General features: G+C 40.6%; 1 non-coding gene across 1 annotated transcript; it reads right to left on the bottom strand.

The window, feature by feature from the left end:
- Window positions 1-4,465: 4,465 nt before the first annotated feature.
- LOC145565282 (small nucleolar RNA R71) lies at window positions 4,466-4,570 on the bottom strand. Its single transcript, XR_014095003.1, has one exon. It is a non-coding gene; the product is annotated as a small nucleolar RNA R71 (small nucleolar RNA).
- Window positions 4,571-9,348: the final 4,778 nt, after the last annotated feature.

The following is a 9,348-nucleotide window of genomic DNA, read 5'->3' as shown; positions in this document are numbered from 1 at the left end:
CCCGTTCGGTGAAGCGCAGCCCGCTAATCATAACGAAGTCTAGAGGGGTCACCGTCATTTCCCCCCAAGCAAAATGAAAAGTGTTGGTAGTATCCCAGAAATACTCCAACAATGCGCGAACGACCGTCGCACCGCAATCCCGGGGGCTGCGAAACCCTACAACCGCCGTATAGAAATCTACTAAACCAGCCGATTCCCATAGGGCGTTTGTAGCAGGATCCCTCGTAATGATCTGGTGAAGTCGAGGGATCAAATCGCCAGCTCCAGAACCGTGGTGGCGAAGCGTGCCATCGACTATGCCGGAGAGTGGGCGGTGAGAAACATGGTTTTCACGGCAGAAAACCAACTGGTCTAGAGTCCACGGAGGTGGAACCCACCTACCCCTACTCGTAGAAGTCCGAGGCTCGGACTCTAAGACATCGTCGTCCATGCCCTCAGGAACAGTGGGAGTGTCCTCCCGAAAAGCCCGACGTCGGCCGTGGGTAGAAAGATCGCAATCTCGTCGCCTAGGCATGCTATTATAAAAATCTAAATGCTTAGCATCATTTCCTAAGACATTTAATTCAAGTTGCATATTTATAAAAATAAAAATCTGAATACTTAGCATCATTTCCTAAGTTATTTAGTTATTTATTGAATTATATGCTAAATTTTTACCTCCAGGCTAAAAATTGGCAAAATTATGGTATTTAGTTTCTCCATGACAAACTAATACTACAGTTCTCCTAGCCGCAATGATACTAAGTTCTCCATGACAATGCAGTACATACGCAAAATATGAATCAATACATCATGAAATATTTCACAAGGTTTACCATCATTTTTTCACCATTTCAAGTACAAAGAAGTAACATGAACATCATTTCACAAAGTAGTACCCAAAAATGGTGATTTGCTCAATTCTCCATCAAATCATGCAATTTTTGTCTCAAATTTCTCACAAACACACATACATACATATACAAGTAAAATCATGGCAAGAATTTCAACATAAAACCTCAAAATCAAAAATCCCCAAATTGATTTTTAAGGGTTTTCATGAAATTACTTTCGAAGCAAATTTGAGGCACAAATTAAGAAGAACTTACATAGATCCTTGTAGAGGTTCGAATATGAGGAGTATGGAAAAAATTTGGAGTAAAATCGGCAGAAAATTGAGCAATAAAAGCTCGAAAAAAGCTCCGGCCACCAACAGACCGCCGCGACACGGTCAAATAAAAACGTGACACGGCGAGGCTGTCCCGTGTCGCGGTGAGCTTGACAGGCGACGGAGCTCCGGTGACTCCGACGGCAGCTCCGATAGTAAACAGCAACAGCAGCAACGAAACAACGGCAGCAGCAGGTCGCAAAAAATAAAAAAAAAATATAATAAAAAGAGACGAGGAAAATCGCCGTGACACGGTGGTGAACTTCGGCCAACGGGAAGCAAAACCGAGCGCCGGTGAGCAGTCGACGAGTCACGGCAAACCATTAAAAAAATTTTTAGTTTTTTGGGTGAGAATCGGACGAGCAAGAGAATGAGGAAAATGAGGAAAATGTGTGATATTTAAAACATAAAAATCCCGTGCAACGGACCCCGTTCCCACGTAACGGTCAGATTTTTGTGTGGTGCACAAGCCTTGACAGGTCAAAGATGCTTTTTGGCCGTTTTTCAGCCACTTGATTCCCGCGACACGGGATTCCCTTACCGTGTCACGGGAAGTAGCTTCCGCGTGACGGGGAGCTGTTGCCGTGTCACGGGAATATGTTTTCGTGACACGGTGGTTTTGTACGGTTATTTGCGAATATTCTGACATTTTGACTAAGGTTGCTCGATTTATTTATTTATTTTATTTTTTTTGCATAAATTGGACAGTTATTTTTCGCTGAAATTACGCGAAAAATTGTAATTGATACTTAAAGGGGACTAAAATTACCATTTTACCCCTAGCAAGCATCAAAGTCTATTTTTCGGCATTTTAAGCACCTAATATGGTCGGATAATCGACTTAGAGGTGTGAATCATCTGCGGCCCACATTCGGGGATAATCGAACCATCATACACTTACAAATTTCAGCAATCGTCGGCTTTCCTCAAGCATGGAAAGCATTATCAGTGGATTTTTCTTCAAGTATAGAAAAGCGCCAAGTCGGCTTTCCTCAGGCTTGGAAAGCATTATCGGTGGATTTTTCTTCAAGTATAGAAAACCGCCAAGTCGGCTTTCCTCAGGCTTGGAAAGCGTTATCGGTGGATTTTTCTTCAAGTATAGAAAACCGCCAAGTCGGCTTTCCTCAAGTATGGAAGGCATTATCGTTGGATTTCTTCAAGCATAGAATGACACCAAATTCATTCGTCGACTTTCCTCAAGCATGGAAAGTGTTATCCGGTAGGTTTCTTCAGGCTTAGAAAACTACCAAACTCTTCAGTCGGCTTTCCTCAAGCATGGAAAGCGTTTCAACAAATGTCACTCGGTGGATTCCTTCAAGCTTAGGAAGCTACCAAAATCCGTTTGTCACCAATACACTAGTGTCAGATACGTATTCTATCCCTTTACTCTTTTATCTGTGGAATTAACATTTTTCTGCAGGTATCGGCGTATACAGAATGATTTAGGATCGCAGAACGTCTTAAATCATTCTCCGTCCCTATCGGCTACTTTGACTATCGTTTTCAAAACTGACGGTTCTACAAACTCAGTCAAAGTGGGGGCTTCTGTAGACCTAAAAATGTCTCCCCAAAACCAAACTCGATGATGAACAACCTTTCACCGCCACTATTGGCCGGGTTCAGTATTTAATCCCGTGAGTGCTTGAAAAAATCGTGTTTGATTAAATTCATATTTTTGAACAGTTCATGGATTAGCCTTGATGTTTGGTAAAAGCATAGTTTTAATTTCAGCCCAAACTTATTATTTAATTTTAGCCCAAACCTTTTTTATTTTATTGTTTTATTATTTATTTTTGGCCCAAACCCTTTATTCATTTTTTATTTAATTATTTTCTTATTTTAGCCCGAATAATAAAAAGTCAGAAAAGGCCCAAAATTATCAATCGGCACTTAAAATGCCGAAGGAAATTAGGGTTAAAAATGTATTTAGACGGAATTTCCCGCGCCACGGCAGGTACCTACCGTGTCACGGGAATCCTTCCCGTCTGACGGTGGGATTTCCCGTGACACGGGAAGTCTACCGTGACACGGGAGATTCCGTGTCTTTTCCGCGCAAACCCTTAACGAGTTTTCTATCCCGTTTTCTGAAAATTTCCCGCGTCACACCAAAAATGTACCGTGTCACGGGAAAGTGTGCCGTCTAACGGTGGAGCTTCCCGTGTCACGGTACAGTTTGACTGTGTCACGGGATACTTTTTTAGGGTTTTTATCATTTTAGGGTTCCGTGTGCTCCCTCAGCACATTTTCCCTATAAATACCCCCCTCATTTCTGATGTACGGGGCACCGAGTAATTCTCGTATTTTATTTTCTGTCTTCTATGCTTTAGCCTAAACACTAGCCTACCCTTTTCTACTTCAAAATTCCTTCTTCAAGTACTCAAAGGAGTCCATGCTTCACTCGTGGTTCCATCCTTAAGCCTAGGCGTGAAAGGTAGAATTGTTTGAGGGTTTGGCCCCAAAATCAACTTTACTTCATTTAATTTAATTTAATTTAATTATTGCTTTATTATTTCCTTGAAGTTACTAACTCGTTTATTATTTTGTAGTTGCAAACAAACAGAATCAAGGATTACTTTTCACTATAAGAATCGAGTAGAGGCCAATACGGGCGAATGTGACTCCATGACTCACTTTGTACCATCATCCCCGATCCTCCTTTCGTGGTTCTGAACCATATGGAGTTAGTAATATCATGGATTATGAATGTGGTGTAACCTTCACGGGCCAATCGTTGTTGCCTTCGTTGTCCCTTATTCGTGGTTGCCTTTTATGATCCGTGAACGGTTTACAAGTTCCTTAAAAACTTGTTGGCGGCTCCCTACTTTCCTTGTCCCTAATCGTTATGTCAATTCCCACTTCCTATGAGTGCCAAGAATATTCACCACATGCTTTTTACGTAGGCGCACTTCGAACGACGCCTACAGCAAGTTAACATGGGAGAAGCTCAATGGGTCACATTGAAGGAATTGGGTACTCCGGGTGCATACAAGTATGAGAGCGGAATCGCTCCATTATTAATCCCGGATAGTGACTTTAAAATCAAGCCGGCAATGATAACTTTGATTGAAAGGAAGAAATATAGTGGAGGAGTTAATGAGAGCCCTCTAAACCATCTTAAGGAATTTGAGAAGTAATGCAATACAATTAAGGTGAGCGGGGTAGCTCAAGAATTCATAAGGCTTAAGCTATTTCCTTTTTCTCCTATTGGAAGAGCTCAAGAGTGGCTAGATAAGGAAGTGAAGCCTAATTCTTTGTGAACTTGGGATGAAGTCACCAAGGAATCCCTTTCCCGTTTCTTCCCTCAAAAGAAAACGGTGGAGGCAAGAGCTTTGATTCAAGGTTTCAAGCAAAAGTCTAGTGAAAGTCTTTATGAAGCATAGGAGAGATACAAAGAATGCCACGTGAGTGTCCTCACCATGGAATCCCCACTTACCAAATCATTCAAATTTGTTATGGTGGTTTGAGTCCTCAAGGGAGAACAAGTCTAGATGCCGGAGCCGGAGGCTCAATCATGAATATGACCGAGGAAGAGGTTGTAGGTATCATTGAGGATGTAGTTAGAAACTACATGGAATGGCAAGATGGTGAGAAGGAGTCGATAAACAAGAGTATTACAATGGGATACTCGATGGAACAACTCAATGCTATTAACAATTTGTCGACTCAAATTTCGGATTTAGGAAAGGAGGTAGTTTCTATCAAGTATAAGCTTTAGAGCGCAACCTCACAAGCACCAATTCTTCCCTCCAAAATTAAGGGGAAAGGTACTCCTTTCTCTAACTCTCTTCCTTCTTCTTGTTGCATGATTAGAGAATGTTGGCTTTGTGATTTGTGTGGAATGAATGACCATGATGCTCCTTTTTGCCCTAATGTTCCTTGTAATGAATATGTTGGGATTGAGAATGAAAATGTGAACTTAGTTGCTAATAACAATGTTGGGCCTAGATTTGATGCTCAAAGGAATGTTGGAAATAGGAATTATCACAACCAAATGAACTATGACAATTATAACCAAAATGGTGGTTATAGAAACCATGGAATCCAAGGGGATTGTGGGAGCTATAACAACCATAGTTATAATGGTCAAGGTCATGGCCAAGGATATGGGGACTATAACAAAGGTTATGGTAACCATAATCACGATAGTGGCTAAAATTAATGTAGAGGTAATTGGAACAATCAAAGTAGGGGAAATTTCCAATCGAATGGTCAAAGAGATTCCCCACTTGGATTTATTCAGAATACCCAAGAGCATAGTGATAATTTGTATGATCAATCATTTTGCTCTAGGAGTTTCTTGGAAGGTGCCATAGAGAAGCAAGCCAAGTTGTTGGACATGTACATGACCCTAAGCATTGAGAAATTCAATGACATGTTAGCTTGCCATAAAGGGTTAGAGAACCAAATTTCTCAATTGGCTAATGAGTTTAAGGAATTTACAAATCTTTCTTCTTTGTCTTCACAAAGTTTGGATCATAAGAGCCCTATGAATGCCATTGTGACTAGAAGTGGTAAGGTCCTTAAGAGTGAAATCTCTAAGAAGAGTGATGATAAAGATAGTCTTAGCAATGGCCAAATTGAGAATGAGGGAGAGGAGAATACTTTAGTTGAGGAAGTCTATAAGGAACAAGTTGAGAAGGTGAAGGAGAGAGAAAGAGAATTTTACAAGCCTAAGCTCCCTTACCCCCAAAAGTTTAATAGGCACAAGCTAGACGAGCAATTTGGGAAATTTATAGAGATGCTTAGACAACTTCATCTTACTCTTCCTTTTACCGATGTGATAGAACAAATGCCAAATTATGCAAAGTTCCTTAAGGAGATTTTGAGTGGAAAAAGAACTTGTGATGTGGCGAAAATGGTCAATTTGACCGAGAATTGTAGTGCAATCATAATGAACAAAATCCCACCTAAGTTGAAAGATCCTAGAAACTTTTCTATCCCTTGTGCTATTTATAAAATGCAAATTGATAATGCCTTGTGTGATTTAGGAGATAGTGTTAGAATTATGCCATACTCGGTGTATCAAAGACCGGAGAAGGGAGAACTTTTACCTATCACCATTACCTTGCAATTAACTGATGGATCAATTAGGATCCCAAGGGGCAAGGTAGAGGATGTTCCCTTAAGGATAGGAAAGTTCATCATTCCGGTTGATTTTATGGTTCTTGACATAGATGAGGATTCTACAATTCCTATTATTCTTAGTAGACCATTTCTTGCTACTTCGGGTGCTTTGGTTGATGTCAAAAGTGCTAAGATTTCACTTTAAATTGGAGATGAGGGAGTTGAATTTGATTTAATTGAGAGTATGAAATATCCTTCTTCATCTCTTAAGAATTGCATGAGAGTTGAAATATTAGATAATCTTGTACATTCTATGCATGAGCACTTGCTCACAACTAATGATCCTCTTCAGTGTGTTTTGTTGAACAAGGAAAAGATAGGTACTCCAAGGAAGGACATGACTTTGTATGAGAGCTTGTTGGATGGAAGCGTTGAGGGAAGTGATGAGCAAATTTGCATGAAAATTTCAAGCCAAGAGGCTTTGCAAGCGGCTTTGATCATGGAAGGTAATGATATTCCTATGGTAGAGCTCAAACCTTTACCATCACACCTAAGGTATGAATTCTTAGGCCCGAATTCTACTTACGCCGTGATTGTTAGCGCATCTTTGAGTAAAATCCAAGATCAAGCGTTTTGTGGTGTTTTGAGAAAGCACCAAGGTGCTTTGGGTTATACCATTGATGACCTCAAAGGTATAAGCCCCGCTTTATATACACACCATATAACCCTTGAGGAGGGTACCCTTCCTTCTATTGAACGACAACGGAAATTACATCCCCAAATGGGGGAGGTAGTGAAGAAAGAGATTTCTAAGCTTCTAGATTCGGGAATCATATTCCACATCTCAAGCTCTCGATGGGTCTCACCCGTTCATGTCGTTCCAAAGAAGGGAGGCATGACCGTCGTCAAGAATGAAAAAGGTGAGCTAATTCCAACAAGGACGGTCACCGGTTGGCGGATGTATATAGACTATAGACGTCTAAACACATCCACTAATAAAGATCATTTCCCCCTTCCTTTTATTGATCAAATGCTTGAAAGACTAACGAGGCAGAAGTACTATTGTTTCCTTGATGGTTACTCGGGATTTCATGGTTGAAGAAAGAATAGTCCTTGGGCATAAAATTTCCCACAAGGGCATAGAGTTTGACAAGGCAAAGATTGACGTTATCGAAAAGTTGCCACCTCCGGTCAATGTGAAAGGTGTGAGGTCATTTTTGGGCCATGCCGGGTTCTATAGAAGATTCATTAGATTTTTCACTTATTGCAAAGCCCCTCAATGATCTTCTTCAAAAGGATGTCGAGTTTGTATTCGATGACAAGTGTTTGGAGGCATTCAATAAGTTGATGAAAGCTCTAATCTCCACTCCAATTGTTCAAGCTCCGAGATGGGATTTTCCATTTAAATTAATGTGTGATGCAAGTGATACGACTATTGGAGGAGTTTTAGGTCAAAGAGTCGAGAAGAACTTCATGTGATATATTATATGTCCAAGACTCTAAATGGAGCTCAACGGAATTACACCACAACGGAGAAGGAGTTCTTGGCTAATGTTCATTCCTTTGAAAATTTTCGTTTCTATTTGTCGGGGTCCAAAACAATTGTGTTCACCGATCATGCAGCCCTAATAACCTTTTTAAGAAGAAAGAATCAAAGCCAAGACTAATTCATTGGGTGTTAGAGCTTCAAACATTTGACCTTGAGATTAGAGATAAGAAAGGAGCGGAGAATGCGGTAGCGGATCATCTATCTAGGCTTGAGGATTTTAAAGTTCAAGATGATTGGTCTCCCATTGAAGATAGAATGTTAGATGATTCTTTGTATGCTATAGATGTGAAGGAACTCCCATGGTTTGCTGAATTGGTGAACTAACTTGCTTGTGGGGAATTTCCTCCTTCATTTTCCAAGAATCGAAGAAAGAAGATCAAAAGGGAGGCTAGGCATTATGTTTGGGATGAACCGATTTTGTATAAAAGGGGTGTTGATGGGTTATTGAGGAGATGTGTTCCAAATGAAGAGTTGCCTAGTGTGTTGATGATGTGTCACTCGGATCTGAGTGGAGGTCACATGGGTGTCTCAAAAACGGCTTCGGAGGTGCTTCAATGCGGACTATGGTGGCCAAATCTCTTCAAGAATGTTAGAGAGTTTGTCAAGAGTAGTGACCGGTGCCAAAGGACCGGAAACATTTCAAAGAGAAACGAAATGCCCCAACAACCCATTCTGGAGTTGGAGATTTTTTATGTATGGGGAATAGACTTCATGAGTCCTTTTCCTACTTCATATGGGAATCAATATATCCTTGTTGCCGTCGATTATGTGTCAAAATGTGTGGAAGCTATCGCCTCACCTACAAATGATCATAAAGTAGTTATGAAGATGTTCAAGAAGATAATCTTCCCACGTTTTCGCAACCCAAAGGCAATTATTAGTGATAATGGATCTCATTTTGTGCATAGTGCCTTCCGCAAGATGTTGAAGAAACATGGAATTAATTAACGTTTCGGGCTCCTGTATCACCCTCAAACTAGTGGGCAAGTTGAAGTGTCTAACCATGAAATCAAATTGATTCTTGAAAAGAATGTAGCAAGAAATAGGAAGGATTGTTCGGATAAGCTAGGCGATTCCTTGTGGGCATATAGAACGGCTTTTAAAACTCCTTTTGGCACTACTCCTTACCGCTTGGTTTATGGGAAGTCTTGTCATCTTCCGGTCAAACTTGAGCATCGTACTCATTGGGCTATAAAGAAAATCAATTTTGATTTGGCAAGTGCGGGTGAGCAACGTTTGCTTGATCTCCATGAGTTGGAAGAACTTCGATTGGATGCTTATGATTGTGCAAGCATGTACAAAACTCGCACTAAGGAAGTGCATGATAAGCTAATTGTTAAGAAGGAGTTCAATTTTGGTGACAAGGTCCTCCTTTACAACTCTAGGATGAGATTATTTCCCGGGAAGCTAATGTCTCAATGGAGTAGTCTTTTTGTTGTTCAAGAGGTCTTTCCTAATGGTGCGATTGAAATATCTCCTTTGGATTTCTCAAGAACTTTCAAATTCAATGGTCATAGGCTCAAGAGCTACTATGATGGATTTTTTGTGGGGGTTGTCCATGATATGAATCTTTTTGATCCACCTTGAA

Source organism: Chenopodium album, chromosome 1 (genome assembly GCF_948465745.1).
Source record: "Chenopodium album chromosome 1, dcCheAlbu1.1, whole genome shotgun sequence".
NCBI classification, from domain to species: domain Eukaryota; kingdom Viridiplantae; phylum Streptophyta; class Magnoliopsida; order Caryophyllales; family Amaranthaceae; genus Chenopodium; species Chenopodium album.
The sequence above is the reverse complement of the archived record's forward strand: the minus strand, read 5'-3'. Positions and strand labels throughout refer to the sequence as shown.